This window comes from Arachis ipaensis, chromosome B4, assembly GCF_059453495.1.
Source record: "Arachis ipaensis isolate K30076 ecotype BB chromosome B4, ASM5945349v1, whole genome shotgun sequence".
Classification (NCBI taxonomy): Eukaryota; Viridiplantae; Streptophyta; class Magnoliopsida; order Fabales; family Fabaceae; genus Arachis; species Arachis ipaensis.
The window spans coordinates 125,166,317-125,183,505 of NC_142439.1; the positions used below are offsets into that span (position 1 = coordinate 125,166,317).

The 17,189-nt window shown below is 38.9% G+C and overlaps 1 non-coding gene across 1 annotated transcript; it reads left to right on the top strand.

Moving 5' to 3' along the window:
• The first annotated feature begins 14,828 nt into the window (after positions 1-14,828).
• On the top strand, positions 14,829-14,932 carry LOC148569099 (small nucleolar RNA R71). The gene has a single exon (XR_015881915.1). It is a non-coding gene; the product is annotated as a small nucleolar RNA R71 (small nucleolar RNA).
• Positions 14,933-17,189: the final 2,257 nt, after the last annotated feature.

A 17,189-nucleotide genomic window follows, 5' to 3' on the forward strand; every position in this document is an offset into this window, starting at 1 on the left:
GTTTAGAAATGAAATTGGATCCGAGATGTCCATGCCGTTCGAAGAACGGGTGAAAAACGATTTAAAATGAGAGAGTTATGTCCGTCGGAAGATTGGGGGTTGAATCTGTAAATTCTGCAGCTTTTAACTTGGAAAATTTTTAGCAGAACGACCCTACGCGCGTAGGCGCACCTGGCGCGTGCGCGCCGTTCTTCCAGAAAGCACCATCCACGCGTGCGCGTGGTGTGCGCGGGCGCGTCGATGCGCTGTACCAAATGCCCAGCCATTTTCCAGAGAGTTGTGCCAGAGTTGTGCCAGTTTTGTGCCTGGGCGCAAGAGCACCCACGCGTACACGTGGCTGACGCTTGCGCGCCGTTTGGATATTTTTCAACCCGCGCGTTCGCGCGTATAACGCTTGCGCGTCGATGAGTTTTTGGCCATCCACGCGTGCGCGTGGAGTACGCGTGCGCGTGGCTCTGTTTTCATGCCAAAGTTGATTTTTGAGTTTTAAAGCCAAACCTCATACTTTAAGCCTCCGATCTCACCCCTTATGTATTAAATCATTATGGTATGCCTAGCAATGAGGAAGGAGCTAGGGGATGTGGTAACTTGCGAGTGAAGCAAGGGAAAAAGGTTATGATCAATGATGATCAGATATGATTATATGAGATATGGAGGATGACGGTGGAAGTACCGTGTAAGTCATGAGCCGAAAGGCTATAATTATTGATAAATGGCCGGTTCTTGATTGAACCATGGGCCGGATGGCTGAGTTATTGTCGGGTTACGGCAAAGCCATTAATGTTTATGGCTGAGTATAAATGCATATACGATTAATGAATGAATGTGTTAAATGGATAATAATGGAAAATGTTGAAATGTGATGTGTGACCCCGGGTAGTAGGCAGTGGCGTTGTCCACTTGCTCCGGTTATGAGACGGAAAAGGATGTTTATGATAAATGAGTTTAATTATGGAGTTTTGAATGAATGTATTTGTGATACCTGGGTAGTAGTAAGAGTTGTGGTTCGTCCCACTTGCTCCAGGTTAATGTTTGAGATTTGATAACAATGAGGATTTATAATATGAATTGAGATTGAATGAATAATGATGAAAAATGTCAAATGTAAGCATGCTTGTGTTTTCTCTCTGGTTGTAAGGGTGACAGGGTACCGATACCCTCTAATGGCGACAGGGCGCAGATACCCTCTAATGGCGACAGGGCGCAGATACCCTCTAATGGTGACAGGGCACATATTCCCTCTAATGATATTAATACGCAACAGAGAGACTGTGCCCGGGTTAGCTACCGGACATGTCGGGTTGGCTTGATAACCGACAGATGATATCATCAGCCATAGGGCAGGCATTCATCATTTGCATATGTTTGAATTGTTTGGGTTTGCCATTTGTTTTGGATTTCTACATCATATATGCCATGTTACCTGACTATATGCTACTTGTTCTACTTGTACCATATTTGTGTATTACTTGCCTGAATTGCTTGTGTTTGTACAACTGAGATGCCCTCATGCTGGTGTCGGTGGGTGTGAGGGCTGTTCTTGATGGGATGAACTGATGATGCGATTGCATGATGATGATGATTATTGAATGAGATAATCGGAGCTCCCTGGGTAGACGCAGTGATGTAGTTTCACTAGCTCCAGGCGAGGGTATGATGTATTGATATAGAATTGCTGAGGCAGAACAACTGGTGATGGTTTTGCTTATAATTCTGAGTCTGATTCGTGGAAGAGTCAGCGAGTTGGGAAATATGTGAAACATGAATTAGATTTAGCACTCCCTTATGACAGTTGCCTATTCATGGATTAGCGAGAACCTAGGATGAATATTTGGTGAAGAAGTTTAGGATGCTTAGTGAGTTTTTATTGCAGTGCATTGTATCTATTTGGCACTTTTACCGTACTGGGAACCCATGGGCCCGGGGTTCTCATTCCGTATATATCTCTTGTTTTTCAGATACAGGTCCAGGTGCTCAGAAGTGAGTTGTGGGTCGTCTGAGAGACGGCAAAGATCTTTATTTCCTCTACTTTGTGTTTTGATTAGAATCTCTCCACCTCTGTTTTGAAAAGATTATATTATGTATCGAACTCTTTCGGAACTTGCCTATAGAGGCTCTTATGTTTCCTTTGGGAGAGATTAGGATATGCTGTTGTCATCTACTTTCATACTGTACCCTAGCCGGCCTAAACTTCGCGGGTCGCGACTAGTGGCTATTTACTTATGTTATATATATCTATCTCTTAATCTCCTTTATGCCTTGTCCGTATATCGCGTTTGGCTTAGCAGTTTAACTTTTTGTTGTCGAAACGTGAGTGATACGCCTTCGCGATTTTATTTCTACTCTTTTCAAGCTTCTCGATTAATACTCTTTTCGAAATTACCTATATTTATATATTAAAAATCCACCTGAGAGTCGTACCACCGTAATATCATTGACTTATGACTCGAGCATAAGGATTTGAGTATTAGGGTGTTACACCTCCACCAATCGGCACGACTCAGCTTGATCCTAATTCCATTGACATAGCTACACCGTGACGCGGGGACGTAGCTGTCAACGAGCTGGGCAAGAAGATTGCTGATCCCCTTCCCCTTCCCTTCCCTTCTCCACCTTCCTTTCCCCTTCTTCCCTGACACCCCTCCGGCCCTTCCCCCAAAAGCGTGATTCCCTTTCCCCCTTTCCCTTTAAGTCTTTAACCCGTTTTTTCCTTTTTCTATTTTTTTTATTTTTATATTTTTTTATTCAGGGATAATTTGGTAATAAAAATAAAAAATTTGGTAAAAAGGATGATTTTAAAACTAAGTAAAACCTTAGAGACGATTTTGTAGTGAAAAAAAGGCCGAGAACGAAATAAATTTTTGGCCTCTACATTAGGGACCAAAATCGCACTTAACCCTATGTATAAAGTTAGATGACAAATTATGATGAATTTCATAAAATTCTAAATCTTAAGTCTTAAAATATAGTTATATTTTTTTATAACTTTGTCTTTAAAATTTAATAGTAAAGTTGATGTTAAAACATGGCATAAAAAAATTAATTTTTAAATAAAAAACAATTGACTTTTTTGGAGTAGATAAAAAAATAAATTCATATTTTTTTTAGGTATCTCCCAATTCAGGAAGTAAAGAGACTAATTCGTCAAAAATTTAAGCTCAATATAAGAGTTTATTTGTTGGCCAATAAATTATTGCATATAAAGATAAGAAGTTATAAGTAAAAAGTTATAATAACAAAAACAATTACATAAATAGAAGGTAAGTAAATTAAAAGAAAATTTGTGGGACTCTATTCTAATTGATATTTTTCTTTTTCTTTTTAAATTTAAACACACACATAAGCAACTACATCTCAAAAAGAAAGAGAGTGATAAAGAGAGAGCTTGTGCCTCCACGAGAGTCATCACTGTCATTGCTGTATGATGTGGTTGACCAGGTTTGAAAATCCATGCTCGATGCTGTAGCCATTGATGATGCGGTTGACCAGGTTTGAAAAGATATGCTCGATTTCGAGCTTGAGCAGGAGAGAGGACTCATGACCGGTGGATAACCAAAGAGAAAGATGAGGAAGGAGGCATGGCGGAGGTGGAATGAAGACGTTACTGTCACCGCCGCTGGATCTCTCTGTCGTTACTGTATGTTGAAGCTGCTCAAAACTGTCGTCAACTCTACCTTGTCTTCAACCCTTCTCAACCACTTGGATATCAACCCCTAATCTCTAACTTGATGGTCTTATAGTGTTTGTCTTCGGTCTCTTGGGACCAATTTGTAAATAGGCTTTACATTTATAATTATTCGGCTTTGCATCTATAATTATGTTGATGTACGCTGCTTTAAACTTATAATTATACTTATAAAAGTTACTATCAGAATTACTATCAAAAGATTTTAATTGGATTTGAATAATCTATTTATTAGAACTAAATATTTATTCTTATGAAACTCATTTTTATCTGCACATGAGACTATATGTTTTTATGAGACTATATAATTTTAAAACTAATTATTGATACTTGCTATTCTTAAATTATGAAAAATGGTGGAATCTTTGATGATTTAAAAAGTAAGATCCGAAATGATTTGTATGAGAAAGTATTGGTTTATATGATTTGAGACCTTGTGTGAAATGAAAGAATAAATAGTTCATTATATTTTGAATTAGATTGAGGAAGCTTGTATTAGAAAATCATAGTTAACAATGATAATGACATTAATCTAGATGCATTTAACTCAAACCTCAACTAGCAGGAACATTGCTAGCTTAATGTATAGGTCACACATTGGATCTGCAATTCTGTATAGACACATGAGGGGAAAGGGCTACCCTTAGAGGTGAAGCTGTCCAAGTATGGACTATTTGATTTGATTTTTGTATTGAGAACTCATTTATTAATTCACTTATTTGTATAAATTATTATTTTATAAATAGAGTATATTTGATAATACTGTTTATATGTCTCATATTAATTATAGATGTATTGTCTAGTCACTAAGTTACAAAACTCATTTCGTTTTCTTAAAAATTTCTCAGAAACAGATACTCGAATATTAGTCTTTTTATTCAAGGGTAATTGTCTGCACTAAGTACTTATTTTTTGTTGAATTCCTAGATGTTATATGCTCCATATGTCACAGGTAGGATCTAACTTTGTCAATCTATTTTATGTTTTTGTTAAAAATGGTATGTAACTTATTCATCTTAGTACTTATAATTTAGAGTAAAAGACAAATAGGTCCCCGACCTTTTAAAACGCGGAAATTTTTGTCCCTCAAGATTGAAAAATACATTTCGATCCCTCACTATATAAATTCCGTGACAATTATGTCCTTCTGTGGAATTGGTGCTCGAAACGGTAACGGAGATTGCTGAGGTGGAGGGGTGGAGAGTGATGTGTCCGTTACGGTTGTTGAAGTGGATGAGGAACAAATTGTTGGAGGACAAATTGGTCCTTAATGACCAAAACGACGCCGTATGCATCCCCCACCATATTTGAAGCTTCGTAATCCCCATAACACCCAAAAGTCACTCCACATATTACAGAAAACCCTATCAGAACACGAATGTCCTTCTCCCTCCAAAAAAAAGAACGACTTCCTCCAGTTGAAAGTGGTGGTGTGCTCAGTCGACGTGGTGGTTGTTAAAGGTTACGGAAAGCTTCGTGTGGAGAGGAAGCTGCCATCATCTACAGAGGTAAGGGTAATAATGAAGACTATGTATGTTGTTTAAATATTTGTGACAATATAATGCATGGGGTTGGGATATGGGGTGACTGCATGTTTTTTTTTTTCAGTAAAAGAATGAGGAAAAGCTATGTGGAGTTAACTGATTTCGAAATTTTGGGCACTTGATCTAGAGTTTAATCTCCGACTTATGTACTTGTGGATAATGCAGATGGATGATATATATGTGGTACCTGTTTTTCACCACGGAGGCCATTTTGGTAGAAAACCCAGTGGAACTCTTGAGTATATTGGTGGGAAAGTTGAAAAATTTCCGAAGGATGGACTTAGACTTCGTGAATTTTGGGGATTTGGTGACATTGTTCAAGGGTCTAGGATATACATCATATAGGGCAGTGTATTGGTTTGACCTAACAAGCAGTGATCTTGAGGTGGGACTGCACATTCTGAAAGGAGATGTAGAGATCAATGAACTTCGAGAGAACAAGCTCAAGAACTCAACCACTGATGAATTTTACATATACTTCGACCATCCCATTGATGAGCCACAGATAGTGGAAGAACGTGCTGCGGCAGAAGCAGGGGTGGAAGAATTTGATGACCCTATTGATGTGGACAGCATCATGAGAAAGCTTCAATCATCACCATCCACAGAAGATGATGGACATGAAAGTGGGGAGGATGAACTGTATAAACCTCCTCCGACTGGCTCGAAAACTATTTTAGATGAGGATTATTCCAGTGTTGATGAGGAATATGATAGGAAGAAGAAAAAAAGTCTAAAAGGAAAGGACAAGGTTCTGCCAAAAACTAAAAAACCTAAGAAGTTTGCTGATGCATCACAAGCCTTGGAGCTACTTTCACTTTCACAATCAGCACCTCAACCAGAGGTAAGCTTGTCTCCTGTACGCATTAGGATACTCTTGTCCATTTTAAATTTTGTTAGTGGTTATGATGTCATTTTTTATTTTTCTTAAGGATTAATTTGTCCATTTGGTTTACATTGCTGGGTTTTGAATATATAGGATCTAACCCAATCTCAAGGTGAAAACTATGCTGAAACTAGTGTTGTGCAAGAACAATCTGCTGTAAGACCACCTTTAAGCATACACATTTAAATGCCAATCAATTTTTCCTTACCTAACTACTTTGAATATCTGGTATTTTTGTTACTTTTGCAGAATAATGTCACCCTTCAGAATGCAAGTGGACTACCATCAGGTGCACCAATGTTCCATCAAGTACCTGCAGCAACACCACCTGTTCAACCAGTCCAAACTCCATTCAGGCCTCCAGCCCAATTGCCAAGAATGGACCAAACCAGAACCCGAGCTGCTGCCTCTAAATTCATACCCAAACAAAGAATTGTCAGGCCCCCAACAAGTTCAAATCCAACACCTGCTGGACCACCAAATCCACCACAAACTCAAAGCACAACCACCGGTGGTGCACCATCAAAAGAGACATTGGAAGCAGCTAGCAGTGACATTACAAGGATTTCCAAGCTCATCCCAACTCCTAGATCCAAGCATTAGAAGAACCGAAGACAGCTCCATGAATTCTATTTTTTGTCCTAGTTATTACCATCAATTGAACAATGCTTTCTAGCTTTGGTAGTCTGGCAAACTTGTTTACAAGCCAAGTAGATGTTTTGTTATTCTGTGGCAAATATATGCTATTATTTTGTTGTTTTGTGGAAAACTTATGCTATTATCTTAGACAGATTAACGTGTAATGTTTGGTTATAATCTATGCAAAATTACTACCTTATATAACACTTGACTTGACTTGTAATATATTTAGTTGTTCTCATCTCAAAGAAGTCAAATTATAGAGCCAGCAATGGCAGTTGTCATTACAACATCACAGGTACATCAATCATCTTCAGGCCTTTAACAAATATACAGCAAGAATAACAATAATTACACTAATCACAATAACATGCCACTGATTCGTGAATTTCTCCTTTTCCATGGCTGGCAGCTTCCTCTCCAAATTTTCCAGTTTTTTTTCCACCTCCTGCCTTCAAAACACCTGTTCTTCAACTGCTATTCCCTCAGCATCATCCACAGTACCAAATGCTTCACACTCCATGGCTCTGATTTTTTTTAGGTGTTCATCAAGCCAGACAAAGAACTGATAGTGACGTTCTTTAGCCTAGAGCAAATTTTCAAAAATTCAACCAATTAGACACATTTGGGTCTCATCCAATCATTGCCAAATTAGTAAATTACCTTGAAGAATGGACACCCAAGAAATATTCTGTAACACCCTACCACCCAGAGCTTTACACCTAGGATATAAAACAAAGGTGGCGAGGTATTACAACCTCTAAAATTAAAATTCATACATATAATAGCAGAAAGAATATAATAGACTAGGAGCCTTGAAAAATGGGTAAAACAAAATCGCGAAATGAAAAGCGCCACGCTCCAGAAACTGAACAACTTGCGTGTGAAGAAAACTATAACTATCAAACATAAGATAATAAAAGTAGGAATAGAAAACCAAAGGTACAAAATAACAAGCTCCTAACTCAGCCCGCAAAGTCAAGGCTGGCCGGAGAATATTTACATATATATACATATCCAAAATTCAAATGTACATAAACAAAATCCTGCCTCTCCATAAACCTCTAAGAGGATAAAAAAGAACAAGTTATGCGAAGAGAAAGCTAAGTACATACATATACATCACGGTGTAACAAAATAACCCAGTAACCACCTCGTTTCAGGAGCTCAGACGCCTAACAAGACGCCTCTCAACCTGCATCTGAAAAATAACAACATAGTATGGAATGAGAACCGGAGGTTCTCAGTATGGTAAATGTGCCACACACATAATAGATAAGGTCTTGGGAATGCCAGAGGCAATCCTAGAACACCGGCACTCAGATTATAGAGCTTAAAGTATTAAACAGAAGCCATAAAAGGTGGTTTTCTAAGAGTATCTAAACCTAACTTAACTTAATCTTAAATCTAAGTCCCATACTACCATTCCTTCATACCTCCATCTCCATCAGTATTTCATAGACAAATAAACAAATAAAGCCAAGCACAAGAAGGTTACAAATACTGCGAGTAACAAGTACACATTTAGCATGGCAAGTACACTTAGGCACACCCAGTTAATGCACAACAATTATTCAAGTAGAATGCATATGATGCATGCCTGTCCTATGGCTGATGAGACTCATCTGTCGGTTATCCAGCCAACCCGACAAGTCCAAAAACCTTAGACTGTCCCCCGACGTGCATCCCCAAGAGTTTATGCATAGCTTTTTCTCAAATAATCAATATTGCTCAATGGGGGTGGTGCACGAAATTGTGATCATCAACAATGGCGCTAAAGGACTTGGAGCTCTTAAACGTGAATCACACTTTGTCACAATTCCGCACAACTAACCAGCAAGTGCACTGGGTTGTCCAAGTAATAAACCTTACGTGAGTAAGGGTCGATCCCACGGAGATTGTCGGCTTGAAGCAAGCTATGGTCATCTTGTAAATCTCAGTCAGGCGGATTCAAATGGTTATGGAGTTTAAGGTGATGAAAATAAACATAAAATAAAGATAGAGATACTTATGTAATTCATTGGTGGATTTCAGATAAGCGTATGAAGATGCTTTGTTCCCCTTGAACCTCTACTTTCCTATTGCCTTCTTCCAATCATTCATACTCCTTTCCATGGCAAGCTTTATGTTGGGCATCACCGTTGTCAATGGCTACATCCCGTCCTCTCAGTGAAAATGGTCCTGATGCTCTGTCACAACATCGGCTAATCAGCTGTCAGTTCTCGATCATGTCGGAATAGGATCCATTGATCCTTTTGCGTCTGTCACACGCCCCACAATCGCGAGTTTGAAGCTCGTCACAATCATCCCTTCCCAGATCCTACTCGGAATACCACAGACAAGGTTTAGACTTTCCGGATCTCAGGAATGGCCGCCAATAATTCTAGCCTATACCACGAAGGTTCCAATCTTAGATTAGAAACCCAAGAGATACGCATTCAAGCCATTGCTAGTAGAACAGAGGTGGTTGTCAGGCATATGTTCATAGGTGAGAATGATGATGAGTGTCATGGATCATCACATTCATCAAGTTGAAGAACGAATGAATATCTTGGAGAAGAAATAGACTTGAGGTGAATAGAAAAACAATAGTACTTTGTATTAATTCATGAAGAACAGTAGAGCTCCACACCTTAATCTATGGTGTGTAGAAACTTCACCGTTGAGAATACATAAGAACAAGGTCTAGGCATGGCCGTGAGGCCAGCCCCCAAACGTGTCTAAGATAGCCTAAGACTTATAAAAGATGAAAATACAATAGTATAAGGTCCTATTTATAGAAAACTAGTAGCCTAAAGTTACAGAAATCAGTAATTAATGCAGAAATCTTCTTCCGGGCCCACTTGGTGTGTGCTTGGGCTGAGCATTGAAGCTTCCATGTGTAAAGACTTTTCTTGGAGTTAAACGCCAGCTTTTGTGCCAATTTGGGCGTTTAACTCCAGCTTTTGTTCCAGTTTTGGAGTTAAACGCCAGAATTCTTGAGCTGACTTGGAACGCCTGTTTGGGCCATCAAATCTCGGGCAAAGTATGGACTATTATATACTGGAAAGCCCAGGATGTCTACTTTCCAACGCAATTAAAAGCGCGCCAATTAGCCTTATGTAGCTCCATAAAATCCACTTTGAGTGCAGGAAGGTCAGAATCCAACAGCATCTGCAGTCCTTTTTCAGCCTCTGAATCAGATTTTTGCTCAGGCCCCTCAATTTCAGCCAGAAAATACCTGAAATTACAAAAAAATACACAAACTCATAGTAAAGTCTAGAAAAGTAAATTTTAAATAAAAACTAATAAAAATATAATAAAAACTAATTAAAATATACTGAAAACATACTAAAAACAATGCCAAAAAGCGTATAAATTATCCGCTCATCACAACACCAAACTTAAATTGTTGCTTGTCCCCAAGCAACTGAAAATCAAATAGGATAAAAAGAAAAGAATGTACAATGAATTCCAAAAACATCTATGAAGATCAGTATTAATTAAATGAGCGGGGCTTTTAGCTTTTTGCTTCTGAACAGTTTTGGCATCTCACTTTATCCCTTGAAGTTCAGAATGATTGGTATCTATAGGAACTCAGAATCCAGATAGTGTTATTGATTCTCCTAGTTAAGTATGTTGATTCTTGAACACATCTACTTTATGAGTCTTGGCCGTGGCCCTAAGCACTTTGTTTTTCAGTATTACCACCGGATACATAAATGCCACAGACACATAACTGGGTGAACCTTTTCAGATTGTGACTCAGCTTTGCTAGAGTCCCCAATTAGAGGTGTCCAGGGTTCTTAAGCACACTCTTCTTTTTGCTTTGGACATCGACTTTAACCGCTCAGTCTCAAGTTTTCACTTGACACCTTCACGCCACAAGCACATGGTTAGGGACAACTTGGTTGAGCCGCTTAGGGCATGATTTTATTCCTGTGGGCCCTCCTATCCACTGATGCTCAAAGCCTTGGATCCTTTTTATCACCCTTGCCTTTTGGTTTAAAGGGGTATTGGCTTTTTCTGCTTGTTTTTCTTCTTCTTTCTTTTCCTTTTCTCTTTTTTTTCCTCTTTTTTTTTCAAGCTTTTCCCATCATTCTTTCAAAAGCCAACAATTTTAATATTCATGAATTAACAAATTCAAAAATATGCACTGTTCAAGCATTCATTCAGAAAGACAATAGTGTTGCCACCACATCAAAATAATTAAACTGTTTTAAAATTTGAAATTCATGCACTTCTTTTTCTTTTTCAATTGAAAACATTTTTCATTTAAGAAAGGTGATGGATTCATTTTCATAGCTTTAAGGCATAGACACTAATGATCATGTAATAAAGACACAAACATAGATAAACATAAAGCATAATTTTTCGAAAAATAGGAAAATAAAGAACAAGGAAGTTAAAGAACGGGTCCACCTTAGTGATGGCAGCTTGTTCTTCCTCTTGAAGATCTTATGGAGTGCTTGAGCTCCTCAATGTCTCTTCCTTGCCTTTGTTGCTCCTCTCTCATGGTTCTTTGGTCTTCTCTAATTTCATGGAGGAGGATGGAATGCTCTTGGTGCTCCACCCTTAGTTGTCCTATGTTGGAACTTAATTCTCCTAGGGAGGTGTTGATTTGCTCCCAATAGTTTTGTGGAGGAAGATGCATCCCTTGAGGCATCTCAGGGATTTCATGATGAGGAATTTCCTTATGCTCTTGATGAGGTTCTCTTATTTTCTCCATCCTTTTCTTAGTGATGAGTTTGTCCTCATCAATGAGAATGTCTCCCTCTATGTCAATTCCAATCGAATTGCAAAGGTGACAAATGAGATGAGGGAAGGCTAACCTTGCCAAAGGAGAGGACTTGTCTGCCACCTTGTAGAGTTCTTGGGATATAACCTCATGAACTTCTACTTCCTCTCCAATCATGATGCTATGTATCATGATAGCCCGGTCTATAGTAGCTTCGGACCGGTTGCTAGTGGGAATGATTGAGCGTTGGATTAACTCCAACCATCCCCTAGCCACGGGCTTGAGGTCATGCCTTCTTAGTTGAACCGGCTTTCCTCTTGAATCTCTCTTCCATTGAGCACCCTCTTCACATATGTCCATGAGGACTTGGTCCAACCTTTGATCAAAGTTGACCCTTCTAGTGTATGGGTGTGCATCTCCTTGCATCATGGGCAAGTTGAATGCCAACCTTACATTTTCCGGACTAAAATCTAAGTATTTCCCTCGGACCATTGTAAGCCAATTCTTAGGGTCTGGGTTCACACTTTGATCATGGTTCTTGGTGATCCATGCATTGGCATAGAACTCTTGAACCATTAAGATTCCGACTTGTTGAATGTGGTTGGTGAGAACTTCCCAACCTCTTCTTCGGATCTCATGTCGGATCTCCGGATATTTGCCCTTTTTGAGCTTAAAAGGGACCTCGGGGATCACTTTCTTCTTGGCCACAACTTCATAGAAGTGGTCTTGATGTACCTTTGAGAGGAATCTCTCCATCTCCCATGACTCGGAGGTGGAAGCTTTTGCCTTTCCTTTCCTATTTCTAGAGGTTTCTCCGGCCTTTGGTGCCATAAATGGTTATAGAAAAACAAAAAACTTTAGCTTTTACCACACCAAACTTAGAAGGTTGCTCGTCCTCGAGCAAAAGAAGAAAGAAGAGAGTAGAAGAAGAAGAAATAGAAGAGATGGAGTGGGCTTTGTGTTTCGGCCAAGGGGGAGAAGTGGTGTTTAGGTTGTGTGAAAATGAAGGAGTGAAGATGGGTTTATATAGGAGTGAGAGGGGTGTGTATGGTTCGGCCATAGAGGGTGGGTTTGGGAGGGAAAGTGGTTTGAATTTGAATGGTGAGGTAGGTGGGGTTTTATGAAGGATGGATGTGAGTGGTGAAGAGAATGGTAGGATTTGATAGGTGAGGGGTTTTTGGGGAAGAGGTATTGAGGTGATTGGTGAATGGGTGAAGAAGAGAGAGAGTGGTGGGGTAGGTGGGGATCCTGTGGGGTCCACAGACCCTGAGGTGTCAAGGATATCTCATCCTTGCACCAATTGGCGTGCAAAACGCCCCTTTCTGCCAATCCTGGCGTTAAACGCCAGGCTGCTGCCCATTTCTGGCGTTTAACGCCAGCTTCTTGCCCATTCCTGGTGTTAAACGCCAGTCTGGTGCCCATTTCTAGCGTTAAACACCCAGAATGGTGCCAGACTGGGCGTTTAACGCCCATTCTGCTACCCTTACTGGCGTTTAAACGCCAGTAAGTTTCTCCTCTAGGGTGTTCTATTTTTCATTCTATTTTTCCTTCTGTTTTTGCTTTTTCAATTGTTTTTGTGACTTCTCATGATCATCAACCTACAGAAAACATAAAATAGTAAAAGAAAATAGAAATTTAACATAGATAAGTTAAAGATTGGGTTGCCTCCCAACAAGCGCTTCTTTAATGTCAATAGCTTGACAGTGGGCTCTCATGGAGCCTCACAGATGTTCAGAGCAATGTTGGAACCTCCCAACACCAAACTTAGAGTTTGAATGTGGGGGCTCTGTTTGACTCTGTATTGAGAGAAGCTCTTCATGCTTCCTCTCCATGGTGACAGAGGGATATCCTTGAGCTTTAAACACAAGGGAGTCTTCATTCACTTGAATGATCAATTCTCCTCTGTCAACATCAATCACAACTTTTGCTGTGGCTAGGAAGGGTTTGCCAAGGATGATGGATTCATCCATACACTTTCCAGTCTCTAAGATTATGAAATCAGCAGGGATGTAATGGTCTTCAACCTTTACCAAGACATCCTCTACAAGTCCATAAGCCTGTTTCTTTGGATTATCTGCCATTTCCAGTGAGATTCTTGCAGCTTTTACCTCAATGATCCCTAGCTTCTCCATTACAGAGAGAGGCATGAGGTTTATGCTTGACCCTAGGTCACACAGAGCCTTCTCAAAGGTCATGGTGCCTATGGTACAAGGGATTGAGAACTTTCCAGGGTCCTGTCTCTTTTGAGGTAATCTCTGCCTAGTCAAGTCATCTAGTTCTTTGATGAGCAATGGAGGTTCATTCTCCCAAGTCTCATTACCAAATAACTTGGCATTTAGCTTCATGATTGCTCCAAGGTACTTAGCAACTTGCTCTTCAGTGACATCTTCATCCTCTTCAGAGGAAGAATACTCATCAGAGCTTATGAAAGGCAGAAGTAAATTCAATGGAATCTCTATGGTCTCAGAATGAGCCTCAGATTCCCATGGTTCCTCATTAGGGAACTCCATGGAGGTCAGTGGGCGTCCATTGAGGTCTTCCTCAGTGGGAATCACTGCCTCTTCCTCCTCTCTATGTTCGGCCATGTGAGATGTGGTTATGGCCTTGCACTCTCTTTTTGGATTCTCTTCTGTATTGCTTGGGAGAGTGCTAGGAGGGAGTTCAGTAATTTTCTTACTCAGCTGACCCAATTGTGCCTCCAAATTTCTAATGGAGGACCTTGTTTCAGTCATGAAACTTTGAGTGGTTTTGATTAGATCAGAGACAATGGTTGTTAAGTCAGAGGGGCTCTGCTTAGAATTCTCTGTCGGTTACTGAGAAGATGATGGAAAAGGCTTGCCATTGCTAAACCTGTTTCTTCCACCATTGTTGTTGTTGAAACCTTGTTGAGGTCTCTGTTGATCCTTCCATGAGAGATTTGGGTGATTTCTCCATGAAGAATTATAGGTGTTTCCATAGGGTTCTCTCATGTAATTCACCTCTTCCATTGCTGGGTTCTCAGGATCATAAGCTTCTTCTTCAGAGGAAGCTTCCTTAGTACTGCCTGTTGCTGCTTGCATTTTAGACAGACTCTGAGAAATCATATTGACTTGTTGGGTCAATATTTTATTCTGAGCCAATATGGCATTCAGAGTATCAATCTCAAGAACTCCTTTCTTCTGAGTTGTCCCATTATTCACAGGATTTCTTTCAGAAGTGTACATGAATTGGTTATTTGCAACCATTTTAATGAGTTTCTGAGCTTCTTCAGGCGTCTTCTTCAGATGAAGAGATCCACCTGCAGAATTGTCCAATGACATCTTGGACAGTTCAGACAGACCATCATAGAATATGCATATGATGTTCCATTCTGAAAGCATGCCAGAAGGACACTTTCTGATCAATTGCTTGTATCTTTCTCATGCTTCATAGAGGGATTCTCCTTCCTTTTGTCTGAAGGTTTGGACTTCCACTCTAAGCTTGCTCAATTTTTGAGGTGGAAAGAACTTTGCCAAGAAGGCATTGACTAGCTTTTTCCAAGAGTTCAGGCTTTCTTTAGGTTGTGAATCTAACCATGTCCTAGCTCTGTCTCTTACAGCAAAAGGGAAGAGCATAAATCTGTAGACTTCAGGGTCAACCCTATTGGTCTTGACAGTGTCGCAGATTTGCAAGAATTCAGCTAAGAACTGATGAGGATCTTCCAATGGAAGTCCATAAAACTTGCAATTCTGTTACATTAGAGAAACTAATTGAGGCTTAAGCTCAAAGTTGTTTGCTCCAATAGCAGGGATAGAGATGCTTCTCCCATAGAAATCAGGAGTAGGTACAGTAAAGTCACCAAGCACCTTCCTTGCATTGTTGGCATTGTTGTTGTTTTCGGCTGCCATGGTTTCTTCTTCTTTGAAGAGCTCTTGTTAGGCCCTCTAGAGAGAGTTGTGTTTTGGTTTCTCTTAGCTTTCTCTTCAAGGTCCTTTCAGGTTCAGGATCAGCTTCAACAAGAATGCTTTTATCTTTGCTCCTGCTCATATGAAAGAGAAGAGAACAAGAAAGTATGGAATCCTCTATGTCACAGTATAGAGATTCCTTGAAGTGTCAGAAGAAAAGAAGAATAGAAGGAGGAGGTGGAGAAGAGGGAATTCGAACTTATCAAGAGGGACAAAGTTCGAATTGCACCTTGATGAGGAGTCTTAGTCCCTTAAATAGAAGGATGTGAGAAGAGGGGAAGAATTTTTGAAAATAAATTAAAAAGATTTTGAAATAATTAAAAAGAAATTTGAAAGTTTGATTGAGATTTTCAAAAACTAAGATTGGAAAAGAAATCAAGTGATTTTTTTTTTGAAAAAGATTTTGAAATCAGAAATTAAAAAGATATGATTGAAAATTAATTTTGAAAAAGGGTGTGATTGAAAAGATATGATTGAGAAGATATGATTGAAAATCAAATTAAAAAGAGAAAGTTTTAAAACTAAAGTTGATTACTTGACTAACAAAAAATTAGAAGATATGATTCTAAAATTTAAAATTTGATCCTTTCTTAGTAGGCAAGTAACAACTTGAAAATTTTTGAAGTAAATCTTGAATTGAAGCAAGGATTTTTGAAAATAGTAAAAATAAATATAAAATGGAAAGAAATTGATTTTGAAAGAGATATGATTGAAAAGATATGATTTGAAAAAGATTTGATTTTGAAAAATTATGAAAACTTGAAAAAAAATGTGAATTAAAAACAAAATCTTCCCTCTAGTGTCATCCTGGCGTTAAACGCCCAGAATGGTGCCCATTCTGGCGTTTAACGCCCAAATCTCTACCTTTTTGGGCGTTAAACGCCCAGCCAGATACCCTGGCTGGCGTTTAAATGCCAGTTTTCCTTCTTCACTGGGCGTTTTGAACGCCCAACTTTTTCTGTTTGATTCCTCTGCTGAATGTTCTGAATCTTCAATTCTCTGTATTATTGACTTGAAAAGACATAGTTTTAAAAAATAGTTTTGATTTTTTGATGATGGGAATCAATAAAAAATGCAACTAAGATCAAATAAACAATGCATGCAAGACACCAAACTTAAAAGTTTGTATACTAAGGACTATAACAATGTAAAAATGCATGTAAGAAACAACAAAACATACAAAACAAGAGAATTTGAAGATCAAAGCAATGAAATCATCAAGAACAACTTGAAGATCAACGAAGAACAATATGTATAAATTTTCGAAAATTAGAAGGATAAAGACATGCCATTGACACCAAACTTAAAATTAGACAATAGACTCAAACAAGAAACATAAAATATTTTTGGTTTTATCATTTTAAAAATTTTTTTTTTGTATTTTTTTTTTCGAAAATTATATAGAAAAGAAAATAAAGAGAATCAAAACTTTTAATAAGAATTCCAGGAATCATGCAATGTTAGTCTAAAGCTTCAATCTAAAAAGATTAGACATGTTTGGCCAAGCTTCAGTAGGACATTACATTCAATAGCTAAATTGATGAGAATCAATCAGTTTTTGCGATGATAAGAACATCACCTTGAAACTCTAGAATTCATTCTTAAAAATTCTAAAGAAAAGATACCTAATCTAAGCAACAAGATGAACCGTCAGTTGTCCAAACTCGAACAATCCCCGGCAACGGCGCCAAAAACTTGGTGCACGAAATTGTGATTATCAACAATGGCGCTAAAGGACTTGGAGCTCTTAAACGTGAATCACACTTTGTCACAATTCCGCACAACTAACCAGCAA